At 34.5% G+C, this 17,136-nt stretch overlaps 1 protein-coding gene across 3 annotated transcripts in view; it reads right to left on the bottom strand.

The window, feature by feature from the left end:
- Window positions 1-17,136, bottom strand: part of LOC132122466 (cadherin-18-like) — a 185,381-nt gene that overhangs the window by 113,782 nt on the left and 54,463 nt on the right. The gene's annotated exons all lie outside the window — the stretch shown is intronic.

Raw genomic sequence — 17,136 nt, 5'->3', positions numbered from 1 at the left:
TAATCAGCAAAGAAATACAGGGGGATGGGGGGGGGTAATGCTAAATTCTGATCCAATTGAATGAACAAAGATCAAATTCTCAATAGATGATTTAACAATACATTTGCAATTGTTAATAAAGTTTAAATTGCATTTTTATCTGTATTTTTAATTCTGGTTCAACTAATGAACAAACTACATCAGAGATGTTTGTGGTGTTTAAGTGCCTTAACTAATATAAAAGACACATTCTGTATACTGTATTGCTACACAATATTTTTCATTGTACATGCATTAATCTATATTCTTATTGATTATATCTACAGTACCTGTAAATAGATTTTAAATAGAAATGCAGTGTGTATGCATCCAACAATTTGCAGAAGTTTCTTTAAAGCCAACTGATTTCAGGAAGACAGAAACATCCAACAACTAACTAACCACCGCCGGAGACATGCAAGCTCCCGATACTGCCATTGGCGTCACAATCTTTAAAGTGTAAACAGTTTGAATCCACTTAAAAATGTACATATGTTCTTGGATTATCCTCATGTTTGATCAAGCTCTTCACCCAGGAAATAATGCAGCTCACATTTAATCACCGGAGATGACTTTTTAAAAAGAGTTGGTTGTTAAACCTAAACATACCCATGTCTTGCAGTCAGACGGGTTAAACTCAATCAATTAGCTGCTCACAACACTTCAACAAAAGTGTCCACAAACATGCACTGCATGCATGTATAAACAGACAATGCAGTGGTTCTCAAAGTGTGGGGTTATGCAGGAGACTTATAAATATATATATAAAACTCATAAAACAGAATACATTGTTTAGTGAATGATGATTCAAATTTTGATCTGGTCTTACACTAAGCAATCGCATGGCTTTAGAAGATAGCACACAAGTTGCACTGGACTGTTTTTGTTGCACTTCTTTGTCCTTTTTGGACAATACTTGTCTCAGCGGTCAATAGCTATCTATCTCCTTTTGTGTTGCATGGACTCTTGTTCAATGTAGCTCCAGCAAAGCTGTATTTAAAACTGGTTAACAAAAAAGCAATTTTCTATGAGCAGAAAATTCCACAAAGATAATGATAAAGGTATGCTTTTTTATAAATATATATGATAAATATAACTGTATAATAATAATACTAATACTAATTATTATTATTAGAAATCATAATGGTCAATATGGGTGACTGAAGTACAGCATATCCCTTAAAATGTTTACTATTGTAAAATAATAATAATAATAAAAAAATGAGTTAAAAAAAAAAATACAATTGCTCACTTTTGATTTGACATGTTACTGCGGCAGATCTTTTACAAATAGTTTTGGAGATTTCCATCTCTCTCCATACAAATAGAAGCTGTACTGTATGCTTATTACCTACATAAAAAAGCATTGCCAAGATGGCCTTGGGTGAACCAGCAGGCTTTACCCCCGGCACTGCTGTTCTCTGAGGTGAGGCAGTGGGGTATTAGCTACTGGACTGGATTTGACAAGGTATGTTCCGGATTTAAACTACTCCTGTGTGTGTGTGTGTGTGTGTGTGTGTGTGTGTGTGTCTGCACCTTCTGAGTAGCTCTTTAATCAGAGTGCTGATGTAATGATTGTATTGCTGATTATAATTAAAACACCCTTTCAGCCCCCCTCCCTCCTCCACCCTCTTTTCTTTTGCTCTCAGTCCTTTGGTTACGGCTCACCGCTGTGTTCAATCAATGGCAGCTGGTCTCCAGTAGCGAGGCATTCATACAGCGGTGGGGACATTCTCTACTGTCTGATCAGAGAACAGCAGGACACATTTCATGTTATAATGGTTTAGATTACAATATCAGCAATGGGTTCTGCTCCCAAATCTGTATTATGTATAAAAGCAAACTGTGTCATATATCACCTGTACCAATATCACCAGTGGAACATAAGGTTTAGAACATTTGATCAAAAGAACACTGGAGATTCTTTGTTATTCATAGTCAAATGGAATTTCAAATAAACACTGTTGAACTTTGTGTTAATATATATAGGGGCTGTAAGTCGATTAAATTGTTTTATGTAATTAATTACATAATGCGGTGATTAATCAAATTAATTGCAAATTAAATTTGACTGAAAATACCCACAAAAGATTATTTAAAGCTATTTTGTGTTAAATGAGAACGTATTAAGTAGACATTACAAAATGTATTGCAACATTCTATATACACAACTCAGTATTTTTTTTCATACAATGAATACACACACATTTGCAAAAGTCTGTTCCGTTTCTCTTATAGACTGTATACTTTACACACTCTTTATTGGTTAATTTGATCCTCATAAAAAAAATAAAACATAAAACAAAATAACAATATGTTTTTTTTATTGCAGTTACATGATTTGTGGATTTTAAGGCTGATTTTCTATTTAGTTTAATGTACTTTATTGGCATAATTTGTGTGTACATTACCAAAGGATTTAACAAGATGAATAATGGCGATTACAGTAATACACAATGCAATAATATCAAATATTATGATTATGTATTGGGTCTGGGTTATATAAGGCTCAGGTGTGGCTCAGATTTGGGGATACTGGCTTACATAAGGCTGAGAATTGGTACCAATAATAACACTTGTTTTGGCCCAGTTCTGGGCCAGTTAAGGGTGATTAACTGGCTGAGATTCGGGCCGGTTATGGCCCATGTGGCCCTTGTCTTTAATCCAGTTAACCATTAACCCAGAGCTTGGCCAGAAAACATTTGTTATGTGGGACAATATCAACTTTTTATTTACTGCACTGTTGTATAAAATCAGATATTCGGGATAAAATCAGCACTCGTGTAATAGCCTACTGCTCTCCCTGCTCATGTGATATCAGATGATATAAGTATGAGACAAAAACTCATACGGGGCATTTAATTCTTGCACCATTATTTTGAATCTTGGGGCATAACGGCATTCATGGAGTTATTGTCCTGCATCATATTTGTCAAATCAACTGTATGAGATGACGGGCGGGGGCGGAGCCAGTCTGTTTGATGCGTCCAAAAATTGCAATTACATTATGTTTTCCATAACTAATTAATCAAGTTGAAAAGTTAAACTTACAGCCCTCATATATATAAGTAGAAAACGGATATTTAGGCAGCTATTTAGAAAACCTGTCCGAATTGTGCTGAAGACAATAAAATATATGTGTGAACATTTACAAAAAGGAGTAAGACCGATAAGAACAAGTAAGACCAAAAATTAGAGAGAGTGGATAGCACTAGAGCAGAGAAATGAGACAGCGATGAAGAGAATGAGGCCTTGTGTTGCCTGGAGCGAGTATTTTCATGACCTGCTGTGATTTCTCAGTTTGGACCCTCTGCTGATATCAAACTACAGAAGGAGAAAGGAGGGTACGAAGGGTCAAACTACCTACGGCAGAAGAGAGGAAGAATAATGATAACCGCTGTCATAACACATTGTCAGGCAGATGGAAGAGTAATTGCTCTAACAGTGAAGTAGACCAATTACTATGACATAGACTGGACATTCTTTCTAAAGAAATTCACACTACTTATTTCAATAATGGTTTTTAATATTGGATCAATATAAATAGCACGATTTGCTATGTCTCTAAAGAATATTGCCCAACTACACCATTAAACTATTTTCTATTAGAAGGATGACTACAAAGAGTATACAGATATAAAGCCACAAGAAAATGCCACAAAAATATAAGGAAAAATGCTTAAAAAATTTAAATAGTTTCACTATATATATAAATAAATAAATATATATATATATATATATATATATGCACATGCACACACACACATGTTCGTTTTTGTGAAAAGTGGGGACATCCCATAGGCGTAATGGTTTTTATACTGTACAAACTGTATATTCTGTCGCCCTACACCAACCCTACACCTAACCCTAACCCTCACAGGAAACTTTGTGCATTTTTACTTTCAATAATAAAATTAAAAAACAATATTATTTATATAAAAAAGTTTATACCTTAAATATAATATTTAAATATAAACACATAACAACAACTGTGCTTTTAACAAGAATCAAGGTTCATATTCCAGTGGAAACATGCAGCATTAAAGGTTAAAGGTGCAGTAGGAGAAAATGCTAACTAATGCTAATGCACACCAGATGACCAGAGACAACATTACTACAATAGATCCTGTGTCATTCACCGGTGAGAAAAAAATTATAGTACAGTTTTTGTAACAGTACTGCAATACCAGGAAGGAAGATCAGGTTGTTAATGTTTGCTTGCCATTCTCAACCTGTCTGCCCAGCGTATGTGAATGTACTGATGGTGTGTCCTGTCTGCACGAACCGGGTGCGCAGAGATATGTAAATACATGTTGACATAGAGGTAAGAAAGCCAATCAAAACCCATGGACCGAGCATTTTGATTGGATGAACATTTCTTGGTCCTACGCCTTCCACAGAATATATAAATACAGAATATTTAACAATAGATCAACCATAAATAAATACATAAATAAATAAAGCATTTATTTAAATATTTATATATAATGTATAATATGAGTAATGTTATATAACTATAATTTTATAAATAATATGAAATGATTCTTATAATATAAAATGAATAACATTGTTTATTTTTTCTTCTAAACATTCCATTTATAAATAAGTTTGTCAAAAACTTTCTACATTAAGTTCAGCTATGAGTTAACATTTTTGATGCTGTCCATATTCTGATATTGTACAAATGATCTTTGTCTATCCAAACATACACCAATGCGTTTCCTGTACATATGCATACCTGTAAATGTTAATGAGATCACAGAGCCAAAAGCAGTGTGAAAGTGTGAAGTACTCTAATGTTTATAAGACGTTTGCACATATATATTCTTAGAAAAGATGTTTTTTACGATACATGAACAGTTTTAAAGCAACAGGACTGAAAGAGACTTTTGGGGAGGTGAGAAATATTAACAGGTTTGTTTTGTTTTTGTGAACGCTTAAATAATGTATGTACACTGACTGCCAAACGCTCCCAGCCTACATCATGAAATATACATAAAAGTTCAGAAAGATCAGATGCTCACCAATGAAAGCACTCTCTCACACACACAAACACACTCAGCGAGAGGCTGGAATGATACTCGTACAACTGGAATTACATTGTGAACAAATCTCTCCTAACGCTCCTGAATATTCATTTAGTGGTGCAGGCCAATTTCCACTATCTTCTGGCAGCTGAAGGTGAGAAGACATTGTGTTTTCTACTTGCCTGCATTAAAATGTCAGAAATCTGCACGGCATCTGGAGGAAATGATAGTTCTGATTTCATTTAAAAGTGAGAAAAGATCTTGCTTCCGATTATTCATGATGCCATGCAGCAGCGGGCAGCTTGCTTTTTTCTTTTGGAGTTGAGCTCTGCATGATGCCGGGCGGATGATCAGGCAAGTTTAATGTGAACTTTCAGACTTCTAACAATCACAAACGAGATCTTTAGTACATCCATTTTTTTTTTCTTCTTTCTTCCCTGGATGGCGATGAGATTACATAGAGAGACATTTGCTTCAGGCTACTGTTTCACTTTTTTTTTTTTTTTCTCTTTAGAAGCAAACCAAGTAATAAAAAGTAACACAAATACAGGAAATGGATACCTGTGAGAGCAGCTCAGATGAGAGGTGCAGGGTCAGCGGAGCTTATTTGCATTTAAGGGAAAATTCTACAAAATGGCATACTCTGAAAAGAGCTGTTTTTGACGGGGTAAAATGGGTGTTGTTTAACACTACCATTGAGAAATTTTCACCAAACTATGTTACAGACTTTTCAGTAAGACCTCAAATATTCATATCAACTTGTGGAAAAAATGGGCATCCCATGACCCCTTTTAAGACCATATTTTATGAGCTATATTACCCATTTTACTTGTTTGTAATATAGGTCTATACTCTTACTGTATGCCACCATTTGTTAATCATTTGCATCTGTTTTGATTTCTCCACAAAAATGAGATCAGCTGAGAGCTAAACTGAAGATTCTGAATTCCCCCAACAGTCTTTCTTCTGACCATATTTTTTCTTCTTCTCTGTGTTGGATCATACATCCAGAGCAAAGTGACAGCTCTCTTGTTCTGTTCTTCTGATGCGTCTGCAGCCATCTTAGAGGAAAAACCGAAGCCATGAAAGCCAGTGTAAACGACAATCTCTGCACGGCTTTAGTGGCCTAAATCACTCCTGACTCCCATCTGCCGCGCGCTTGATGAAGAGATGGAGAAGGAGGGGAAGGAGAGAGAGAGAGAAAAAGAGAAGGGATTCTCCTGTCTTTCTCATCACAGAAAGAGGACACTGCCTCTGAGACAGTATCCATCTGCTACACTCTGCAGAGAGCCATTTTCACTCTGACAGTCTATTTACCTTTAAAACTCTCTTCATCTCTCTGTTTCTCTCTCTCCCATCTTATTCCCTTGCTGCATTGCAGCACACGTTGAGTTATGGTTTCACTGATATCATGTAGCAACAAAAAGCTCTTTACTGTGCAGTGCTGCCCGGGACAATCCTACAGTGTGTGGGGAAGGATGGCACCTCTGTCGGTTACACAGTTAATGAACAGAATATGGTTTCTGTAGACAGATTCATCTGGAAGATCTCAGTGTGCAGGACTGCTTTGCATCAGTTAAATAATGAGAAAATACAGTGTTGGATGTGACCCAAACAAGTCAAGACGAGGAAGAACTTTGCATACTATTGAATCCAGTGTAGTATAGAACTTATAGGTGTGCAGTCACAGGTTTGTCTATAGATTAAACTGTTTACAAGCAAAATTTCAGTGGCAATGCTATAAATAAAAAAATAAAAAAATGAATAAATGAATGAATGAAAGAAAGAAAGAAAGAAAGAAAGAAAGAAAGAAATGTGGATGTTGAATAAAATAAAATGAAATAAAATAAAAAGACCAAACCACAGTAGTTTCACAACAAAAAAACTAAGCAAAACAAAACAAGAGTCCAAAGTAATTTTATGATAAAAAATAAACCTTAAAATGAAATGAAATAAAATCGTAATATAATATTAATAAATAATAATACAAGTAATTTAATAGTTTTTTACTACACATTTCAACAATAAACTATTTAATAATTTATGATCACACCACATTCGTAAGTGTTTGTGATAACATCATCATGATATTCTGATTGGCTAATGTTACCATTTCACATAAGGAACTGCTGCTTCAGTACACAGTGTAATGGTCCATGAATATATTAATGGTCGTTCCAGAAGCACTTTAAACCTGTAATGCATTATAAAAGTACTCATGTCTTTTTTATATTGCTACTGTGTGCAGTTACAGGTGTGCATTTATTAGCATTTTAGAACTGCTTTAAACATGCCTCATTCAATCATATAAGACATAATAAATGCACAGAAATGAATTAAGAAAACCTGTATGCAGCATTAGATACAGGCTTCAGGTTAGCTGACACTGCGGGATCTGATGTGTATTCAGCAGGGACAAACTCCACCATCTGACTGCTACAAAATGATGCTTCATCTTTAAAAATTGCAGAGTTTACTCTTCCCAAAAATGCCCAAACACAGATACACACACAGATAAACAGTGAATAAAGTCTTCAGTCAAAGAACAAACAGTGAAAGCATCTGTGTGAGCCATACAACAACAACACTGAAACTTTCACTATGGCTCCTGTTCTAACTTCTCACACTTTTAATGAAATCTATTTTCCCCCTTCACATAACATCTCTCATATCACTCCTGATGTGTGACTCTTCTAACATCTTGTTCTCAGATCCGTGAGACTGAATTAGCACCTGTCTTTCTCTCATTTTTGTGTTTTAGTACAGGCGGTGAGCTCCCTGCTGGGTTCTGAGGTCTTTAGCTGCATTTTGGTTTCTAGGAAACAGAACAGCATCATCAGAGTGGTTCCTCTATATGCATATATTCACACAAAATTCAAAATTAGATACTATGCATTAGATGTGCATATAAATTGTAATGGAAGAGGGTTTTGGTGCATAATACCCTGAAAGGGATTATTTTAAAAAGACCACATAACTACACATCATCCCATTATTGCAGGGCTGGAAAATAAATAAATTAATGGACACTGAATATTGATTTAAACTGAATTTATTGTAAATGCGAAAAAGGAGCACAGCAAATGTAGAAAATTAGTTCCTATACTTTAGCAGCCATCATATAAATGAATGATGTAGCTAATACATTCTTAACTTATGGTAAAATATATTAAAAATCTTGATATTTCTTAGTTTCTCTGGATTTTTATAGTTATGTTTTTGAGTAAAACTTAATAAAAATGAAATTAATACAAATGTTGTAATTTAAAGCAAGAAAAAAAGGTTGCAATGTTTTAGATGTGTAAAAAAAATTATTTTTAGATTACATGATACCAGTGTCTTAAAAGTTAAGAAAATATATATATTTGGTGGAATAACCCATATTTTTATGTTAAAATTTAAAAGAAATGTTATTAGAACTTTTAGAAGAATAAATCAAATATTAGCTCAAATATTTTACTCAAACATATACCTAATAAATCCAGAGAAATTGAGAAGGAGGGTCTTTCAAGGGGTGTCTTTATTTCCCACACCATATCTGTTTATATAATTTACTATAAAAATATAATAAAACCAATAATTTATTAAAAAATAATAATAATATTGTTCATATTATTAAATATATTTAAGTTTTTTTATAATTATTATTTTATTTGCACCAACAAAATATACCATTGCAGTATACCATGGTATTTTTTGTGTTTGTTTTATTTTATTTTATTATTATATTTTATTTACATTGTTATTTGTATATAATAATAGTAATAATAATAATTATTATTATTAGAAATCTTTTATTCACTCATTTATTTTATATATACATTATATATTGCATTTACTGTCTTAATTTTTCCAAAGTGCTCTCTCTCTCTCTCTCTATAATATTTATCATATTATATATTATTATATTTATTATATGAATAAATAAGCTTTTTGTATCTTTTGTATCCATTACTTAAATATTAGAAATTGGAATCCTATTTATATATCAAATTATTATTTGTCTAATATGCATTCAACAGTCTTCTTTATGTTTCACAACCTATAGCAATCTTCTTACTTGTATGTCAGCTTTTCAAGAACAACAAGAAAACACCTCTGGGCTAGTCAGCAAACAACTGAACACATCTTAATCAGCAGCACCTCTTCCTCCATGGTACGAACGCTCATGCATCATTACTTGTTGGCTGAGCCTAGTCTTATGGTCACCACTTATCATCAGCATGTGAAATAAATAAATGATACCAAATGGAAAGACAGAGAAGGAGTGAACATAATGGCAGAAACTGAAAGGGAGCCCTGGGGGAGCATGCAGAAGTATAAAAATATGATTTATCATGATGTCCAGGTAGGCTATTTAAAATACAGCCTATTCAAACAGACACAAATATACAGTCAAGCAAGCACTTAAGCTCCTGATTTAGCTCTAGGAAATAAACATTATAGTATTTCCCATTTTAAATAAACATGCCGTGCCTTTTTATAGCCCTCAGATCTTTCCAGTTTCAACAAGTCGCATCATTCTCTTTATAAGTGAGGAAGATGACTTATTAATGCACATAAAAATGTTTCCCTGGGTGACCCATGAGTGCCCGTTTTTTTTCTCTGGAGAACCTCGGTGGAGCACCGGTGCTTCTGGAAATGGAAACGGTCTCTTGTTCTTCAGCACGAAGAGCTCCCAGGTGCCTGCGGGTGATGATTTTCTGTTAAGAACTGTCTCTGATCTTCGGCTACATGCCTACATGCCTTATGTAATGTATAAATAGCCGGTGAGCAGTTTGAATCGTCATGCTTCTGCCCTTTGCCATTGTAATAGTTCGCACAGGTTTAGATGGACACTGAGAGTCAAATGGCCACAAACAGGAACAATACTATTGATTATGACAACCGTCCGAGAACCCCGAATGTTACATCATGACCAGCGATAATGTTTGATCAATGGCTCTCAATGCTGCTTCGGGTTGAAACCGATCTGATGATTTTTATGATCTTCACACACAGCTGCTGTCTACTGTGTCAGTGATTCTCAAAAGTAACGGTTTCAAAAAGGGTTTTTGGCCGCCATTTGCGGTCACAGGAGAAGCTTTAGACAAAGACATGACTCATTAGAAACTATCTACACATTTGCGTTTCAAGAAAAGAAAAAAGAAGTCTTTTTTTTCTGTTTTCATTTGCATTGTAAAAGCTATTTTCGGTTGTAAATATAAAAAGTCTTATTAGAGCATGTTTTACAAGAATTACCATTTTAGTTTTTCTCATTCAAAATAATAATAATAATAATAATAATAATAATAATAATAAGTTTAATTTGACGTGTTACTTGCTGTTAATTAATTAATTGTGTTAGGCACCATTTTTTAAACATTTACTAGCAATTTCTGAGTGAAAATTTATTCTACATCATGTTTTTCATAAACTGTAAAATACCAGCTTGAATGATACAGCTGAAATTAATCCTGAATGTATTTTCATTGGCCCTTGTCAAATGACATCTTACAGTAATTTTTCCTCAGGCTCTATATATATATATATATAACCCAATTAAACCAAAACATTGAACAACCACTAAGTGGATACTTTTACATGTCCAAGCCACAGCAAGTGTTGCATGAAACAGTCTGACTGATGAGAACAGATCGAACTGGTCATGCTTCCCTCTAATCCAGTCTACCCTACCTAGGGGTCACTCTGTCTGGTTTAAGATGGGTAGTACAGTCTCAACTTAATTATTGGGGAAGTTACTTCGAAACTACCCTGTAGCTTTCAAAACAAGTTAATCTACAACTCCTGTGTTAGAAATAATTTTAACCCCAAGATGATTATTCTTTTTTTTTTTTTTTTTACTTTTACAGTTAAAATATCTAAATATCCTTGAAACAAAATCATTTTACTTGAAGCAAAACTTCTTCTATTAAGACGTTTTCTATTATGTTTTCTTGGATTGCGTCATATAAAATGAACTGTACTTTGTTTTACTGGACTGGCATATTTATTTATATTTAAAACAAATGAAAAAAAAAAATCGGTCAGTGTAATAAGACCAAATACACCCATATTAAAGATAAATTCTCTGAAAACAAGTCCTGATATCTTGCGCATTGTTACTTCTCATGTAAATCCATCTGGTTTCAAGGAAGTTTATATATTTTAACTTAAAAACAAGAATACAATGATAAAGAAATAGTTTTTTTTTTTATGTACAATGCAAGCTACCAACATTAGTGTTACAGCTGCAAAACTTAAAATGACACTAAATATAATAATACAACTTTATAACAACCCTTATACATGACAACTAAACTTGAACTAAATTGAAAAACAGCAGTATTTAATCAAGTTGGCTTTCTTAAATTAAATTATTTTAATTCAATGATTAAAATAAATAAATACTTTATGGCTTCCACCAAAATATTAAGCAGTTTCAACCGTTTTCAACATTGATTATAAAAAATATTTTTGAGCAGCAAATCAGCATATTTTCATGATTTTCAGGAATAAAGATTATAAAACATAATAAATAAATAAATAAATAATATATTTTAATATATATAATATTTATTTTATAATTTGATTTAAGAAACTTGATTAAATACTGCTGTTTTTCAATTTAGTTCAAGTTTAGTTGTCATGTATAAGGGTTGTTATAAAGTTGTATTGTTGTATTTAGTGTAATTTTAAGTTTTGCTGCTGTAACACTAATGTTGGTAACACTATTTTTTTTTTTTTTTTACAGATAATATAATTTCACTATATTACTGTTTTTCCTGTATTTTGGTACAAATAAATAACGCCTGGTCGAGCATAAGAGACATGTTTTAAAAACATTAAATCTGTCTAAATCCAAACTTCATAATAAAAATATAAGACTTGTTCATTTATTTAAATGGAAAACACTGCTCTGTAACAAAATGGCCAATATGTTAAATGCTGTTTTGAGTTTCATGGTTATCGAAAGAGATGACCGTGGTCTTTAAAATAATTGACACCACTGCAGTGTAACAGGCTCTGTAATCTATTCTACCCTCCATATCTCTCTTTTACAATGTGATGCTCACAGAACAGCTTTTTTCAACTACTGCATTTCCCAGAGCAGCTCATTCACATTTCTGCTGCTTCTCTGCATGTTTCCTATTCTGTATATCTATCTATTACCTTTGCACAAAACCTTCCCCTGTGTATGATTTGGGGCACACTCCCAATATGCATCTTTGTTTCTCTTTCTTTGCTTTGTCACCCTCAGCAGCCTGTTCTCATCTAGTCGCAGGTGGGTGAACGTGTTTGGATGACAGTGGTATTTCAAAGCAATTAGCATGAATGCACGTTTCCCCTGCAGTCTAATTTACTGCGTGATGTGTGAAGTGGCTTTTGTGTCCCGTGAGTGTATGGGATGAGTGTTAGTGTGTGTGAGAAATGATCTTATTGAGCATTAGTAATGAAATGTTTATCACGGCTGCCTTTTTCCTCTGCTCAGTCAATCAAGAGGTCATTCCAGTTCGACAAGACTCTGCAATAAGAAACTGCATGACAATAACAGAAAGATACTGGGGCAAAAGCACTAAACAGTATTTTAGCACGAATCAAATTCATTAACCACTCACAAACTAATTTAGCAGGTGCTAAATGCGCTGAAAAGGCCTTCACTTGTATTTGCATCAAGTCATTCTTGTCCTTTTATGGGCAAACATAGTTTCTGTGTAAATGTGTTTTTTTTTTTAGTAAATGTGGTCTATTATATATATATTCTATTCATATGCTGCAAGTTACATTATTACCATGCATTATGTAATAGGGTATTTAAACATGGTAGTGTGTGCATTTCTATTAATCCTGGAACAAGTTATTCATCAAATGTTGAAGAAGAGCATTATAACCTGGAATGCATTCAGTTTTTTTATATTTTAAACAGTTGATTTAGGTTTCTGGATCACTGGTGAAGCTGTGATGTACATTTAATGTAAAGTACAGCAGATTACAGCAGTCCGCTGTATCCACTGAATTTCACCATTACTGATATGTTCAATTTCATTAGTGAACTGGGCACTAAAAAGAGATATTGCAAGCAAATAAATAGTGCTATCATTGTGTGCAATTCATTCTTAGTGAATCCTCCCTATGTGTATTTGAGAGAGAGAAGGAATATTGACTTGCATGAGTCTATGAGTATGTGTTTTAAAGTGAGCCATATTCTGTTTTACTGAATTCTGTCTCTCTCATAACTTGTTCTGTCAGGAGAGCTACTGAGGAGTGAAGCTCATGGGAAATCCTGAGGTGGGAGACCAGACAAAGATGCACGCATGCTAGGAGATTTCAGAAATGACAGAGCGATAGTTATAAAGTGATAGAGAGATAAAGGAGGTGATATAACCTTTGGTGCGGTAAACAAATCAGCTTTATGAATATAGTACATCCATAAAATACCAATGGTGTCATGAAATGCCTTAAAGTCCTTAAATGTGCCACAAGAAATGAGAAAATGGTGGTTTGAGAAATGAAAGGAATGGGAAAGTGGGAGGAAAAAGCAAAGCAAAGGAGAGGGAAAAGAGAAGGAAAGAAAGGGGAAAGGGAAATATGGTAGGAATTATGAGAATGGAAAGGCAAGAGGAAGAGGAAACAAAACTGAAGGAGAAAGGGACAATAAAAACAAGAAAGGGAAATGGAAATGGAAAAGGGAAAGGCAGGATATGAAAGGTAAAAGGAAATGCAAGTAGAAGAGTAATAAATAAACAAAAGGATAGGGGAAACATGGGAAAGGAAAAGGGGGGATGAGTAAAGGGAAGAGCAAAGGAAATAAAAGTGGAAGATAGAACCTAAGGGCAAAAGGAAAAGAGAAACAAGGGAAAGGCAAATGAAAAGGGAATGAACTAGGAATATGAGGGAAAGGGAAGAGGGAAAGGAGAAGGAGAAGGGAAAGAACAAGAAGGGAAAAAATGGAAAGGGTCAGAAAAGAAAAGGGAAGGGGAAAGGGAAAAAAAATGAAAAAATGAAAGAAGATAGAAAAAGGGTAATGGGTGAGAAAAGAAATTCAAGTAGAATGGAAATGAGGGGAATGGGAAAATAAAACTGTAGGACAGGAGAGGAAAAAATGAAACAAGAAAGGGCAAATGGAAAAGAAAAAGGGAAGGGGTTATAAAGGAAGTGGAAATGAAAATGAAAGCAAAAGGGTTAAAGAAAGGTGACAGAAAGAAGAGGAAGAGGAAAAGAAAAAGTACAAAAAGGGAAGATGGAAAGGACACAAAAATAAAAGGGAAGGGGGCAGTGAAAAAAAGGGGAAATAAAGAAGGAAGGGGAAAAGAGAATGGACAGAAAGAACAGGAAAAGGGACAATATAAAAAGAGAACATAGGAAAATGGAAAGGGATGAGATGAGATGAGATGAGATGGGAAAGGGAAGAGGGAAAGAGAAATAAAGTGAAGAAAGAAAGAAGGGGAAGAGGAAAAGGGAAGATACAAGAAGAGAAAATGGAAAGCGAAAAGGGAAGGCATGAGATGGGAAAGGGAAAAGGAAAATAAATGAAAGTGGAAGGAGAGAGTGACATAAAGAGAAAGGGAAATGGAAAAGGAAGTAGAATGGAAATTAAAGAGGAAGGAGAAAAGAAAAGTGAAAAGACAAGTAAACAAGAGGAAAGGAGATGATTTAGGCTGGGAAAGAAAGAAAGGGACAATGATATTCAAGATAGAGAAGCAAGGAAAAGAGAGAAGAAAGACGACAAACCAAAGGAACAGTAGACCAGTAAACATTTACATTTACATTCATTCATTTAGCAGACGCTTTTATCCAAAGCGACTTACAAATAAGGACAGTGGAATCAATCAAAAACAACAAAAAGAGCAATGATATATAAGTGCTATAACAAGTCTCAGTTAGGTTAACACAGTACACCTAGCATGGGATTTTAAATAATATAATATAAAGAAAACAGATAGAATAAAAAAAGAATAGAGCAAAGATGAAACAATGCAAGGATGAAGACTGCATGCGCCATCACAGCCTGTCTGTGATCCGCGCTCATGTTTCATCACACATTCTTCTCTCTTTACTGAGGCAAAGCGCTACTTTCATGACAAATATAAGCATCCTTAACAATCTCACACAGTAGGATAATCACTTCATTGCAGGCTTTTTTTTGTTTCCCTAACGATGTTTCTCTCCTCGAAGTGCTGTTTGAAATCACTGCTTCAACACTTAGCAATAAGCCACACTGTATTTGTCTTGCGCAGACATGCTAACACAACAAAAAGAGAATCATAGACATTAGCCTCCTGCAGGCGAAGCCAAATCAGCTTCCAATGCTAGTTTATTTCATGGTATTAATGACTTTCTGTGAACTGTGACACAGGCAGCTTTTAGCATCAAGAGTATTTGTTTAATTAAAGGGCTACAGGAAGTAATGAGCTGTCTGGACTAGATAGCTGTGTATTCTACTCTATTAGGACGAGTCAGTTGTGCAGAGGATGAATTAGAGGAGCAGTATCACAAGTCTGAAGGTTATGGTGCCTCAAGTGTTTCATTCACTTATTGACACTTAGGTTTTCTGCTTTATTCAGCCAGAACCACCTTTTGAGAGTTTAACAGGGTGATAGTTATGTAGACTCCATTTAACACAGCAAGTTCTCATCAGAAAACCCTTCAAAGATGAACCCTTCTCTGACTTAAGTATTTAAAAGGCTGTGGGTATTGGTAGTATGAAGTCACGGATTCCAGATGGATATGGATTCAATCTTTGAACCTTCACCCTGTTTGTAATGTATTATTATTATTATTATTATATTTTATTAGTTTTTTTTATATGTTGTTTTATTTATAAACATTTAAATATTTCATTTACATAGTAAAATAATTCATGGCATTACACTTATTGTCTTTATATAATCTAATAATAATAATTACTATTATTATTATGTTTGTGTTATGTTTAATGTATTATTTTTAATATTTTATGCTGTTTTTATAAATATTTTAAGTAAAAATATCATCACATCAGTTTTAACTTTAACTAATCAGGCTAAGACTGCTCAAAAAACATTATTGTCATGATTATATAATGTAATAATAATACTTTTTTTTATTTCATTTTATTTTATTTTACTTTTTTTATTTTTATAAAAAAGAATCAGAAAATATTTTGGTGTCATGACTTAGTAATAGTCCATATAGTCAAGAAATGCTGAGTTGTGGTGCTCATGCTGAACATGCAGGTTTGAATCTGCCCTTTCATTCGTTTTTGACAAAAAGTGGCCCCAAATACACCTCACATAGCAAGGGCACTCATGTCATACAAGGCTCAGGAATCAACAAAATCTGCAACCAAATGGTTCATGAGGAAGAGCTCTGTTATGCATTGTCAACAGTATGTGAAGAGTCACTAGATTTTCCTGTTAGAAACATCCACATCATTGCCATACATAACTAGGCCTGTACGTCAACGGTCTGAGGGTGATTTATACAGCCGAATGCTGCTGCTCTCTGGAGAGAATCAAATACCTCTCAAATCCTACAACCAACTCCTCTGCAAAGTGGTCCAGATTGAATCATTTCAGAAGAAGGAGCTGAGAAATGAACGTTCTCCACACACGGCAGACTCAGAATGCTCGCTTTATCTCTTTCCCCATCATTCTCTTTCTGTCTTATGAAATTTCCCATTTAACCCCCTGACAGCATAACAGCACAAGCTCTGTATAGAACCACAACCATCCATTCAGGGGTTGTAATAGAGCAACTCTGTGTCTCAAACACCAAACAGATTTGTGTGCTCGTCTCTGTGTGTGCAAGGAAAATATACAAATAAGAAGCTGCCTCTGAAAAAAAAAAAGTGACATTAAGCTTCACACCACACATGCAGACGTGCTTCAACAACTTCTTCTCTGGCAGTGGAATCTACCCAAACATTATTAGCATTCATCTGCCGCCTCTGATCCCCCCTCTCCTTTCGTCTGGATGAAGGCGCGACCCCGGCTCAGAGCTCCAGCCTAGCGGTGGATTTTAAGTGCGGCTGTAAGAAGATAAGCCTTATAAGCTGCAGACATGCACCTCTCAGCTGCGTCTGGCAATCTGATGAAGCGCACATCATTGCATACACGGCTGAACAGCGTCG

This window comes from Carassius carassius, chromosome 40, assembly GCF_963082965.1.
Source record: "Carassius carassius chromosome 40, fCarCar2.1, whole genome shotgun sequence".
NCBI lineage: Eukaryota > Metazoa > Chordata > Actinopteri > Cypriniformes > Cyprinidae > Carassius > Carassius carassius.
This window is presented reverse-complemented; position numbering and strand designations above follow the sequence as displayed.